This window comes from Anomalospiza imberbis, chromosome 3, assembly GCF_031753505.1.
Source record: "Anomalospiza imberbis isolate Cuckoo-Finch-1a 21T00152 chromosome 3, ASM3175350v1, whole genome shotgun sequence".
NCBI classification, from domain to species: Eukaryota; Metazoa; Chordata; class Aves; order Passeriformes; family Viduidae; genus Anomalospiza; species Anomalospiza imberbis.
The window spans coordinates 7,350,825-7,364,561 of NC_089683.1; the positions used below are offsets into that span (position 1 = coordinate 7,350,825).

The 13,737-nt window shown below is 44.6% G+C and overlaps 1 protein-coding gene across 5 annotated transcripts in view; it reads right to left on the minus strand.

Annotated features, from left to right (window-relative positions):
- The window catches only part of EVA1A (eva-1 homolog A, regulator of programmed cell death), a 201,514-nt gene that overhangs the window by 58,701 nt on the left and 129,076 nt on the right, over positions 1-13,737 (minus strand). Inside the window, exon 1 of one of the 5 annotated variants that reach the window (XM_068183315.1) lies at positions 6,224-6,490. The exons of 3 other annotated variants lie outside the window; for them this stretch is intronic. The gene's annotated coding sequence lies outside the window, so the exon portion shown is untranslated. Of the gene's footprint in view, positions 1-6,223; positions 6,491-13,737 lie in introns of those variants that run through there. One more of the 5 variants, XM_068183312.1, reaches the window with a different exon arrangement.

The following is a 13,737-nucleotide window of genomic DNA, read 5'->3' on the forward strand; positions in this document are numbered from 1 at the left end:
TTTCTCCTTTCAGAAGCTGGCTGACATGGCACAGAAGACTTTCTTAAATATCACATGGAATTTCTCACAAGTGGTGCATGAGATATTCACCACCTGGCACAGCATCCTCCTGAAGGACAGGTGATGCAGACCCATGCAGGGAAGCACAGCCTGAAGGTGGAGGTTGACTTAAATATGGCCAAGGTGTACTTCTGTCTCTCTGGGAATGGTTTCTGCTGCACTGTTGCTGTCCTTCCGTGAAACCCGTGTTTTGAAGCAGTTTGTCAGGAAGCATTAGCATGCCTGGCAGGTTTGCCTAGCTTGGGCTTCTTCAAATAAGGAAACGAAGGGAATGAAGGGAATTCCCAATTTGCATGTTTAAACAGTAAGACTGAAAGCTATTTAGAATCCTGCTGACCGTATCTCAGATCTTGCAGGCTTAGTGCTGTTCAAGCCTCCTTAGCAGGCTGAAGAGCACCCTTCTGACTTCTGAATTGCAGCAGAAGAAGAAAACTCTTACAAAGCTCTTCAAGAAAAAAAAAAAGGAAGGCCTTCAAGAAAAAAAAAAAAAGACTGGCCACTGACAGTTGATCACTCTCTGCTTCCAACTCCTGCTTGTGGGAGAGAGGTAAGGGATCTTCCCTACACTTTGGCACATCTTGACTCCTTCATTCCTGTGCACACCTGGCACCACACACTGCTGTGACATTCATGGCTCCCAGGAGAGCTTTTTGTACTTGCTCTGCAATCCAAATCTACTAAATACACATTAATCTAATTGTAACCATTGTATCAAGCAGAGGAAAAGAATTAAGAAACTTCAGCTTACAATGTGCCAACTATTCTAAAAATCAGATCATTGTGGATAATAAACAGTGAGAAACAACAAAACAGGAGTCAGAGGAATTGCAGTTTTTAATGGTCACTGATGCAGTAAATCAGCACTGCAGTTTAACACAGACAAATGTAGTGTAAAGTAATATATCTGAGGGAAAGGACTGGACTTGAAAGCACATATTTAAATGTGGCATTCATGCAGTACACTAGCCAGGAAAATGAGGTTGATTTCATTAAAGAAAAATAAATCTCTGAAGACTATACAGTCCATGGATACATTAATGAAAAAGAAGGAAAAAAAAAAGTAGTCCAAGCATAGTTTAGGCTATGTCAGAGGGGAATCACAGTGACTAGTAAAATAAAAGTGTTGCACTTACCACATAAAAGGAGCACAATATAGATTTTATTAAGTTAGTGAAATAAGTCTGGATGGGGAGCTCCAAAAGACTGTCTTACAGGTAGCATGAGAAGTAACCTGTGAGGATTATAGGTCAGATTCAGCTGCTGTCTCCATCCTTGGTCTGATGACCAAGAAGAAAACTCAGATTTAGTTAGTAAGCTCCCCAGATATATTTAAGATAGCACCTGCATATTTAAATTATGGCAACTTCAGATGTTCTCAGGTTTTCACTGCACCAGCCCCTATGGCAACAACCCCTACTTCAAGGACAGGCAAAGAGAAGAGAGCAGGGATTAGTGGTCTTTCCATTGCCAACGGTCAGTGAAGGAGGAGAACGCAGAATTATCGTGGTCATAGAGGAAATCAGAAGCCAGATCTGTGTTCATTTCAAAACCACAGAACGCTTCTGAGAACTCTCCCAGGTGCAGGAACACAGATATATTTGCTTCAGTGAAAACCAGCCTCTGCTGGTGTGGCAGGGGACAGACTGTCCCCTGCTCCTAAGGTTAAGAGCAAACTAACTCTGACCAAGGACACTGGAGGGAAACTCCTTGTTTTTAGCAAAGCCATGGTTCTGCATGAGTGAAAATGGCCTGTGATGCACTCAGAGACTCATCCCTAGTGAACTGCTGGGAACTTCCATCAGGAAGATGAGGTCCAAACAGCTTGAGCTGTGATTTCCTCCAGTGGCTCTGTGGAAATCAGGTATCTCAGAGTCAGCACCACAACACTGACCTTCCTCAGAGGCCAAATTTATTCTCAGCAGAGAAAGAAAACCTCTCACAGTTGCCAGATTAAGCTGATCAAGAACTAACAAGAACTGGAGGAGCAACACGAGTGGCCTCCTCTACTCTGCCTTCAGAGAAAAATCTGGTTTTTATTACAAAATTCCAGCCTGGAGCTTCCTCCCACAGAATAGACCAAGGAGGCCCAGACTTGTATGAATTAACCAAAAATAACACTTCCAGGGAGGGAGGAAGGGGATGACTGAGAGAATTGCTGATGGGATACAGAGGCCTCTCACCTCCTTCTCACCAGTTCAAGTCCAGAAGTCAGGAGGAAGGAGAGAAATCTTCTGACTTTGAGAAGTTTGTTGCCTTTAGCTGATTTCCTGGGAAGCAAGTGACTACCACAACCAACATCATGGCAGGTAGCCCGAAGCCAGTGGACAGAAGAACAAATACTATCCTTCCCATCTCCACAGTAATCCATTTTAAAGACTTGTGGGTTGCATGTGGCAGGGCTCAGATTGACAGTGAGCTCCAGGCTCCACCAGCAAATATGTTTAAAAATAGCCAAAGTAAACAGGATTCTGTTTGGGGAGGGAAGGAGCCAGGCACCTTTCTGGCTATGTTTGGCCAGCAGCAGGGATATGGTCTGCTTAATCCTGACCATCTCCACTACACATCCTCATTGCTATGTCAATGTCCCATAAACAGAGCAGGGATCAGCAGCTCCCTGGAGCAAGGAGGCAGCACTGTCCTCAGGTAGTGGCACTGCATTAGAAGAAGGAAAAACAAGAAATTTGTGCAGGCGAGCTGAAGACTCACTAGAGCGTGTAAATGTTACCTAAATTTGTGCATCAGCATTTAAATACCACGAGAACTGGAACTGGAGCTGAGCAAGAGCAAAGCAGCTGAACACAGAGTGTCTGATTCAGCCTGGGGAGATGGGAAAGCACAGGGAGATGGGAAGCACCCACAAACTTGGGCCAAGGCTACCCCAAATGCTGCTGCTGTTCCCCAGGAGAAGCTGTGAGAAACTAGAGCAGATGGCAGCCAACATGCTGGTGGGCAGCAGCACAGACTCCTCAGAGCAACCTCGGGCAGGGCAGGACAGGGAGCACCACACCAAGCTCAAGCACTGAAGCCGGAAACAGCAGCTCAGAGAAAAGGACCACCAGCACCATAAGAAGCCACCAGTGATGGGAGAGCTCTCCTGGGGGTCTCGGTGGCCATTGTGGGTTTGTGGAGCTGCAGAGGGGTCTGGCTCAGGGATGAGAAGTCGCACAGACCCAATGTTAAAAAGCAGGACTTGTTTGCCCTGCCCTTGTGCAAGATGAGAAAGGGGGAAGGGAAGCACGTGCCCACCTCACCTTCTTGCAGAGTCTTCACACCCTGTGGCCTCTTAGAATACTGGCTCCCCCACTGCAGTGGAGTGGCCGCTGAGAGAGGCTTTACTCAAGGTAATGCTTTGGTGAGGTAACCTAAGACAACAGGATTAAACTGAAAGAGACAATTTATGTTGTGCAACAGGAAATATTTCCAGACAGTAAAGTCTGTTGGGCTCCAGAGCACTTTCCCAAGGTAAGCAGCAGAACTGGAATGGCCATCCCTTGGCTCATCTGTCAAGGCTACACAAGCACTGTGTGGTGTGGAGAGCACGCTCGCACAAGGAGAGAGACAGGACAGGGACCTCGACTTTGCTGCTGTTGCAGCAGTTCTGTGTAAAAACAGGGACCCAGCATTTGTTTATGCACAGAACAAATTTCTATTGACAGAAGAAAAAGCTGAGATGTAGGGTAAGTAAGAAAGAAAAAACAAAAAAAAGCCAGAAAATCTTGGTGGTACTTTAGACCCTTCAGTTCCCATCAGGATCTCACCCTGAGTGGTTTTCTCTTGTTTTGCTTTCTTCTTTGCAATTGTCAGAAAAAAGAAGATATTAAGGGACTGATTCTTACCTGCCTTCCACTGCTGTAAATCAAGAATAACATAACTGAAATCAGAAGGGTGATCTCAGCTTAAAATGAAGCGGGTTCACATTTAAATCCAAAAAAAAAAAAAAAAAAATAAGGATGAAATTATGTTCACCTCCCAACTGGCACATAGGTAAACTTTTGGGATAGCTTAGAAACCCACTCCCAAAAACTGCACCGGAGACTGAGGTTCATCTCTCAACAGCTGTGTATGTGGGTGGATTTCCAAAGGACTGGAGGTCCTATCCCCCCTTCAAGCACCCAAAGCAGCCCCTGAAGCTCAGCTAGCCCCGCCAGCCACCTTGCACAGGCAATGATTCTGTTCACCTCAGAGCTGACTTGCTTGTTGAACTCCTGTGAAAGTGCCAGTCTGTCACCCCATTTCCTTTCACATCCAGAATACAGAGCACAGCTCTAGGTAAATGCTGTTTCTTAGGCTCCTAGGAGGTGCTGGGAGGAACTCCTGCTACAGTTTCTCTCCTCCCTCTGTTACATGAGCTCATTACTCAGTTTTGGCTATGTATGTCTCTGCTAGTAAACTAACCCCTGCCAGAGCCCATTCTTCAGCCCTGAAGCCAATTGGCACAGCCTGACGCCTACATATTATTAAACTCTCTTACACTCTGAAACAAGGTGACTACATCCAAACTGCCTTTGGAGTGTCCTGGCCCTTCATGAACTCCAGCAACACCCAGAAATGGTCTGAGGAAGCTGTGTGTGGTAGCACAGACCCTGGAGACCAGCTCACCAGTACATGTATAAGCCTGCTGTCAGAATACTGAAAGTGGATACTTTTTGTTAAATCTTCCAGTAGCACAAGACTGGGAGACTGGAAGACACAAAAATGGATTTCCTACTCAACTCAATTAAAAAAAAAAAAAAATTGCCTTTCATGGAAGAACTGTGAAAGAAACTTTGAGCTTTTACCTAGAAACTGGCTCCAGGCAAAGCTGTCACTAAATGTCTCCTGGGCCCCCTATTGCTTATGGCAGCAAGACAAGGGGTGCCAAGGCTGGACAGGGAGCTTGCACTTTCCCCAGTTATGGGAGGAGATGTGCCTTGGCTGGGGGCAGGGGAGGGGGACTGGAGTACTCAGGGTGAGCCCAAAGCCCCTTTCCTACATACCCATCTTGCTCCTTTTTCCACCACTTCCTCATTAGGGAATGGGGGACAGAGAGAACTCTACTGCCAAACCAACATAAAGCGAGAGGGAGCTGAGGGGGCAACATGAATCAAGCAGTGATAGGAGGCAAACACACTGTACCCAACACCTTGGGATCCTTTCTCCTGGGGCCAACTCCAAGGCTTTTATTGCCCCACTTACAATTAGCTGGTAAATATTGTACATATAATTGACCTTTCTAAATGCTGCTGGGTAGCTGGAAGTGTTGGGAGCTAATCCTGCCTGTGAAGACCCGGGGCTGTGCAGCACCAACTCTATCTGCCGGTGTGTAATGCTCTGCAAGTGCTTTTTCCCTCGCTTACTGACACATTGAGATTTACTGCCCTGTGTCAGTGAGTTCAAGAAAACCTTTTAACTCTGGAAGCTCCAGGAACCGGCTCCAGCACATGCTTCGGGATTTATCCGTCAGTTTGTTATGCCTTGTTTGTCCAAGAAACAGTCAAGACTGAACGAGTCAGGAATGACAGAAATAGTACATGAAGTCACAGTTGCTCCACTTTAAAGCACAAGCGTTTGTGTCGTTTTCCTACCAAATATACGTGTGCTCAGTGAGCAAATAAGGCAATGGCAGAGGAAAGGCAACACAGGCAGGATTTTACAGATGCCAGCTGAGTTGCGCCCGCTCCTCCAAGCGAGGGTTAACACAAATTTCCACATGTATCGCCTCTTTCTGCTCAGAAAAGCAATCCCCGGGACTGGACACACTCGCAAACCCCGTGAACGATGTCGCAAGCCAGCCCTGGGAAAAACCTGGGAACTAAACTGAAGCTGAAAGGCAAACACGTAAGGGAAAAGGCTGAGCAGCCCCTGCTCTTTGCCTCACCTCCGCTCACTGCCTGCCCGGCTTCTGCACATCCCCGTGCCGCTCTCCCCCTCTGTTAAACAGCCCTTTTTCCTTCAGTCACATCAAGCCACCAGCTCAACAGCACCAATGCCAGCCCTCGCAGCGGACCCGTCCTACGGAGTGAGATCCTCACGGGGCTCCTGTCCCCTCCCCGTCCCCCCGCAGCCCCTCGCCCACCCAAACCCCCAGCACCGGCATCCCCCGGCCGCCTCGCTCCCCACCACCTGCACGGACAGGAGGAGCGCGGCGGCGAAGTTGGCGAGAGAAGGATGGGTTTGCTCTCACCGCCTCAGGTTCCCAGCAGCCCGGGACGTACAGCGAGCTGCGCCGAGAGAAGAAAGTTGTTCCAGCGCTCGGTTTCTTGGCGTTCCTGGCAGCGGGCTGGGAGCTGAGCCCGTGGGGGCAGCAGGAGCAGGAATGCGGCTTGACAGGCGGGAGCGTGAGGAGTGCCCAGCGCTGTCACATCCTCCCCAAAAGCCGCCGGCCGGGAGGGCGGACGCCCTGCGCGTCTGCGGGAGGGCTGGAGCGCGGAGCGAGTGTCGGGGAGGGCAGCAACAGGAAATGACACAGAAACTTCACCAGGCTCCAATCCAAACTTGGCCCCTGACATGAAAGAGAGGGGAGGCAACTGGGGGCGGGTGGGGGGGAAGAGAAATTATTCCCCCTCATTAACCAGCGTAAAAATCTGCTGACTGGAAAAAAAAAATCACTGTGACAAGTTTTATTAAAGCAAAGAATGAAGGGGATAGGGGCGGGATTCCCATCAGGGTTTATTTACTTGAGCAGGAGTGGTCGATGATGTTAGACACTAAGAGCAAAATGCCAGTTTCAGCAGTTCCCTGGCTTTTCTAAGCTCTCGGACGCTCCGGCGTGTGCCTGGGGGCAGAAGGCAGGAGCGAGGTCGCCCTGCATCCTGTGCAGCAGCTGCTGCCCCGGGAGCTGCAGGGAAATGCAGCCCTGCCCGCAGCTCCCGGGGCAGAGGGGACGGGCCGGGGCTCCTGGGGGGCTGTGCCCAGCCTGCAGAGGAGCACACGGCCCCGCACGCCTCGGGGACAGGACCAGAGGCAGCCCAGGCACCCGCGAGACGTGCCAGTGGCACGACTCACAGCAGCAGAAAATCACACTGAGTGTGTAATTCAACCTTTGGATGGATGCAAGAAGCTGCCTTTATTGAACAAAATTGGATGGATACTTAAGAATCATATAATCATAAAATCATTACGTTTGAAAAAGACCTCAAAGGTCATCAAGTCCAACTAACAACATGCTCACCACTAAACCATGTCCCCAGCTATCACACCAAGGCATTTCTGGAACACTTCCAAGGATGGTGAGTCCTCTATGTCCCTGAGCAAGCTGTTCCAGGGCCTGACCAGTCTTCCAGTGAAGAAATTTTTCCTGATGTCCAATCCAATTGCTTTTCTAATAGCATTATTCCTAATCTATTTGGATTATTTTCCTAATATCCACTCTAACCTTCCAGCAAGGCAAACCCTCTGAACACCTCTCTACATGCTGGGTGCAAGGGCACAGCAGCTATTGAACTTGGTTGCAGTTTTTAAAGCATCTTTTAAACCTAAAATGTGTCCTTCTCAGGCAGCCCAGACCTAGCCTGACTTTGGGCTCTCTGCAAATCCCACCTGCCCTTGCAGTAGACAGTGCCATAAACTCTTTGATAGGAGCCCATGGGGCTTTATAAGGGGTCCTCATCTTCCTGATTTGGTTCCCACACCACTGCTGAAAGGTGGATGAGGTGCCCACACAATCAGGTCACTGTAGATTGAACAGAAGGTTGTTTGGAAGAAGCTGTATCACTCCTCACCCTACTGAAAGATGTTCTACCAGATATAGTAAACCATAGGGACAGTTGGAACCCAGGTCTAAGCGCAGATTAACTCCTTCCTGGAAAGCAAATATAAACATAGCCATTCTGCCTATAAATATGAAAGTGGTGAGAGATTTTTTTCCTAAAAATGAACTTTTCTCAGGTTAAGGATTGCCTCACTGAGATGTCTCCATTTACCAATCAGTTTTATAGGAATATAATATTCCCACTGAAACAAGAATTTTTAAATATTCCTATTTAATATGAATATTTTAAGGCAAGGTGAGATCATTCATTTGATCATTTCCATCACCTGGCCTGATCACCTGCATAGCTGAAGCCACAGAATGGTGTCCCAAAACAACACCTGAATCATTACAAATTATGGCACATCATGCAAGGACACATTCCCCACTAAAACAGAGGCTTTTAGAGAAGGACAATCCACCCCTGATAAGTTATTTCAGTGGCTATCACCCTGTCAAGAAGAAGGGCTGCCTTTCTGATCTGCATTTGTCTGGCCTCACTATCCACCCTCAACCCTGGCCATCACTCATCAGTCTCTCCAGGAAGCTGCAGATCAGGCATGGACAGAGAAGGCTGCAGCCCACCAAGGTATAGCCCATCCTCAGTTTACCCCCAGAACAGCAGGAATATTTCAAGCCTAGGCTTAGCTGGGGACCCTCCAATATTTTGGTTGAAAGCAGCCAAGCCATGCAGCTCTGAGTGGAAACTGGAGCCTGCTGCTCCCTCACCATGCAAGCTCAGCTTTACAAAACCACAGACAAGTCATCTCATAACCTTGTCCTGAATAAATAAAAATAGCTGAGCTTTTTTAGTCTCTCACGGTAAGGCAGATTTATGGACAAACCACAAACCGTGCCTGTCACTCTTTCAAGATCCATTTCCATTGCATTAAAGTTCTTTTTCAAATGTGCCTACCAGACCTGGATGTGGTATTACCTCACCTATACTGTAAATTTTTAACAGACTTGGACTCCTATCCAGTTGCTCCATCAGATGCATCCCTCTCTTTGCTGTGCCTTTGTGAATGCGGTAGCGACCTAACAAGCTGAATTAGGGATTTATTGTTATAGTATCATTTTACTCCAAACTTCAACCTTAAACACAAAACACTTTCAGATTTGGCATTTGTACAGTGTTCAACATATGCTTTGATCCAAACAAGGGCTTTGACCTGCCTAACCTTTGGTGTATTTTTTTTGCTCCTGTGAATGACTTGAGCACAATCGTATGGTATCGGTTGTCACTTCCCTAATGAGAGGTTATTTTCAATTAATCAAAGAAACATAAACAGAGCCTTGTATCAAGTTTAAATAAGCTCAGAATAGTTCTGACTTTAAAACAGATGTCTAAAGCTGTGTCTCCTTTCAGATCAGAGCTAGTGCACTGTCAAGAAGAGATCTTGCAGATCTGTTTGCTCAACCAGCTCAAAAAACCAAGTATCAGCTCCAAATCCTGACACAGTCCAGTGTGGCCCATTGAAGTCAGTGAACTGGGCAGCCCATGACGCAGATTAGGGTAACCAGGCCAAAATCAGATTTGTGAGGTCTTTACAGATTAGAGAGAACAGCAGAAGGGAATTAGATAGCACCACATCATTTCAAAGTAAGGCTAGCCCTGCATCAAGCCCAGCACACCATAGCTGCTTCCCCATGAATCTGATTGTGAAGAGGTCAGATAATAAAATGAGAAGAGGAAGAGATTAACTAAACAGGGTCAGGGCTGGTGTTTGGTCCCAGGGCCAGCAGGCACAGCCTCATGCACAGTGGGGGCTAAATGCCCTTAACTTCCAAAAAAGAATGGCCCTGTGCAGACTTCCTGTTGGGAACAAACTCTGGGTCATGCTACTGGTCAAGCTATGCCAGAGAGTTGGCACCCCACCCTGGGATAAACAGGGACCATGATAACATTTAACACCACAAAAGTTTTCCAGTGGCAGGGCCCTGGTGCTGTTTAATTAACTTAACCAATAAACTAAATATAGCTAATTTCAGAATGATAAGTTACCCAAAAGACCTACAAGATTTTTTCTTCATCCTGAAGCCTTGGGTAAATACAGGCTTGTCCTGTGAGTCTCAGACTTTTCCACACAGCTTTGACATCCTTATTTCTTGTACTTCAGACACTGGATTTTGTCTGCAAGCTCTCCAAGGTAAGGAGCACATCTATTCCTAGAGCTTGGTCCTTGCTTGTCATTCCAAAAAACAGTGTTTTAATCCATGGGGTGGGATGTATCTGCACTGTGCTTAGACAGCTCAAGGGTAGATCTGAGTTAAATATGTGTAGAGACCCTCTCTAGTTAACAGAGACTGGCCTTTGTGGAGGATAATTTGTTTTATCCAAACACAGTTTAACACAGGTGAGATGAATCCCCTCTGGAGCTGACCCTCCTGCACTAGGGATTATTAGCCTCGCTGATTATTGCAATCTCTGCACCTAATTTTCTGTGTCTACCAAGGGGGTCAAAAATAAAATATGTGTTTACCTGCCAGAGCAAAACACGGATTATTTCATATCTATAAAATAGATATTATAATAGTGTTGTCATAACTTTTAATGTCAGAAACAAATAATCTTGTGTAGCCTCTAAATGAGGTGAACTCTGATTAGGCCATTAAGTTTTCATGCAGTTACCACTGGAGCCCAAGATGCTGTGTGGCACTAAAGTACATCTTCTCAGCAGGGATCCACTCTGGATTACAGGGTGTCAAGGGAGGGGGAAAGCCACCATGTGTTTAATTAACTGACTGTCCTGAGAGTAATAAATGACTTTTCAAAGGGAATTAAGCTGAAAGAGCTTCCTGTACTTGTTTTTGTTGTACATACACATATATATAATTAAATATCTCTGCACTAGGTGCCATTTTCTCTTGCTAAAAGTACTCACTATAATCAGGCATCTTTTCTGAAAGTGTGTGCTGATAATCTCAGATCATTCACAAATAGCACCTGCAGCAATACCCAGTAGAGGTAGGGGTACACATTTGAGAATATTCACTTGGCAACTTGTTTCTTTGAAAATGAACATCATTTTTCCATTTCTACCTTGAAATAAGAGTAGAGAAGGGAAATGGCTTGTTGCAAATGGACAGGTTTTGCCTGTTTATTTGTGAGGATGTGCAACATGCAAATTGAGATTCCAGGGTGAAATAGCACACTTACACATTTGGCTGCTATATAAAGGGAATTTATAAGTGTTTTCTTTTACTTGTCTTTTTTTTTTTTTGTATTGCTTTTATTTACTTTTTATTTTTCCAGTCCAAATGGCATCATGGTCTCTGGTGGAAACCAGTGGGACCTGTGGCTGAAGGACACTCACAACGCTGAATAAAGATAGAGGAAGGGAACCAATCTTTGTTTATCCTTTTGGCAGATCTATAACTAAAACAACAACATGAACCATGTGCCAAAATACTGGGTATATTAACTATACTCTCACCCGGGGAAACTATTTCTGTGTGAAAGAGTACCTTAAAATGCTTACAGGAGCAGGATTAAGGTGTGGTAAATTCAAACAGAAGGAATAGTCTTATATAACTTTTTTTTTCTTTCAGTACCTTTAATTTCATTCTAGATTGTCTGAATCCCACAAGAAAAATTATAATGCCTCAAAGATGTATTATTTTATGGCTTTTGCAGTTTTCATATGTTAACATTAGATTATCTGCTATTTTATTTTAAAAAAAAGGAATTTAATAATTTCCATGCACATCTGCTCCTCCCCATGATATTTTTGGCATTTATGAAGCCATCTACATAAACTTCAGGGGCAAATGACCTTTAAAAACTAATGAAGATCTAATTAATATACATAACTAATGAATATACATAACTAATGATTGCTATGTTACATTTATGTAACATAACATCCTATGTATTTTACAAAAGGAGAAAAGCTGGTTTCTTCTTCTCCCCTCTCCCTGCTCCCCCCTACCCCAAACAGATAGGAGTTGTTTCACCCAAGTCTGTCTCTCTCCAGAAAAATCTGACCTGCAAATGGCTTTCTCATAACTCAGCAGACTAGTTTAGTCCTCATATGGATTTATCATTAACCACACAAGCACATGTTGTCCATTTTGCCCAACCTAATGAATGTGCTATAAATAAAATAACTCTAAAAGCAGGTTTCACCATTCTTATCCAAGCTGTTGCTGCAAGTCCATGTAACTCCCAAACCCACTTACATTAGAAACATTAATCACTTGATTATAATTCAAAGCATCAGCTCTCTTACAGCTGAAACTCCCTAGCACTTGACTTTGGCTAGACCTCTAACCTCAGCTTATCACTTTCAGGCGTACTCCACATTTTCTTCTCCAATCTGTCACTGATGTAGGAAAGACGTGGGAAGTTGCTTTCAGAAGGTATTTTTAACCTAGGAGTGTCTCATTAAAAACAGAGCTTAGGATAGAAACTCTGAAACAAGACCTTTCCCACTTCACTAAGCACAGCAACCTGAAAATACCAGAGGGGTGTTTCACCACAACCCTTGTCATTTTATATCAAAGCAACATAAAGAAAAAGGAAGTTCTTTTGGAAAAGACATTGTTGAGTGTAATTCCTATCTACGCCACAAATATTTTATATGATCATAGGATTATCTGTAGAGCTTTGTTTTTTCCATCTAGAATGAAGGAGGCTGAATCAAGTCATCCATTATTCTGACTTGCCTGCTCATTCATTAAGTGTGTGTTTGTACAGTTTGGGTTGTTTCTACTTATTTCAGCTGACAGCATGGAGATCATATTCCATCTTGACCAAAGGTTTTAAAAGGTAAGAGAAACAAAAGATTAATCGTAGGAATATTATTTTTAAGCCTCATGTGCTTTAGTCTGGAAATAGAAAGACAAAGATAAAACTCCCAGAAGGACAGCCACAGCTAATGAGAGCCTGAGAGGAAATGATCAGACATTCTTAGTTCCTCTGATGGATGTCCTTCTAGCCTTATTAATCAGAACTTTGTGATGCCGATAAATCACCAAAGTATGATAACAGATGAAGGTGAGCTTGGATGTAAAATGATCCATGGTGAAGGATTACAATAAAGAAGGAAAAGGAAGGGGAGCCAAATACAGTCTTATAAACTGCATCCTCAGCTTGTGAGGACTTGTAGATAATAAATATCATTCCTTTTCCACATTATCTAGGAGATTAAGAATGTTTCTTGATGTATAACTGCTGGGAAGCCTCTGTAGCACCTTCTCCAGTTACCAGGAGGTTTATATTACATCAATTGCTTTTCTTTTCCATCAATTATGATTTCATTTACAAAGAGGAACTTTAAAGTACCTTTCTTCCTTTAACCTCTCTTTGAGGAAGTAGGCTCCAGAGGCTGGAAAGGAGAATGCATGCAGAACACTGAGGGTTTTGATCTTGCAAGGTTTGTCAGATCCTGCTTTGAGATTCCTGCAAGTTTTCTGGTATGACCTTATCCTGCTTGAATGATCCTATGTCACAGAGGTGTCAGCAAGGTCTCCACACCTCCAGTCACTCTAGATACAGAGTTGTTGCTTTCTATATTCAGCAAAAACCACAAAAATCAATCCACATGTGTCAAAGTTTGTGGTTTTCAAGGAAAGCATTTTCCAGAGCACTTAGGAAATAAATAAATAAATGCATTTGAGATGCTATTACTGATGAATCAGTTCCACTCCCTGCTTTCTACCAGTGGTTTTTATGCTGTAGAATACAGCCCTGGCCATCTGAAGCAAACCAAAGTGATGCTTATGTCCTGCAAATTCAAAATAAAAGGGTATTAAAATGAGGTAGCTTGCCAATAAGGCAAAATTTGCCTTAAGCCATGAGAGCCAGAGGTATAACAGACACTTAAGAAAGAAAGGACAGAATTGCACTGAATGCCTTTGAGGATGCTCCCGAATTAAATACAAATTTGGATGCTGCCCTGTAGCTTTTATTTGGTTTGTGTCACGACACAGAGAGGTCTCCAAGC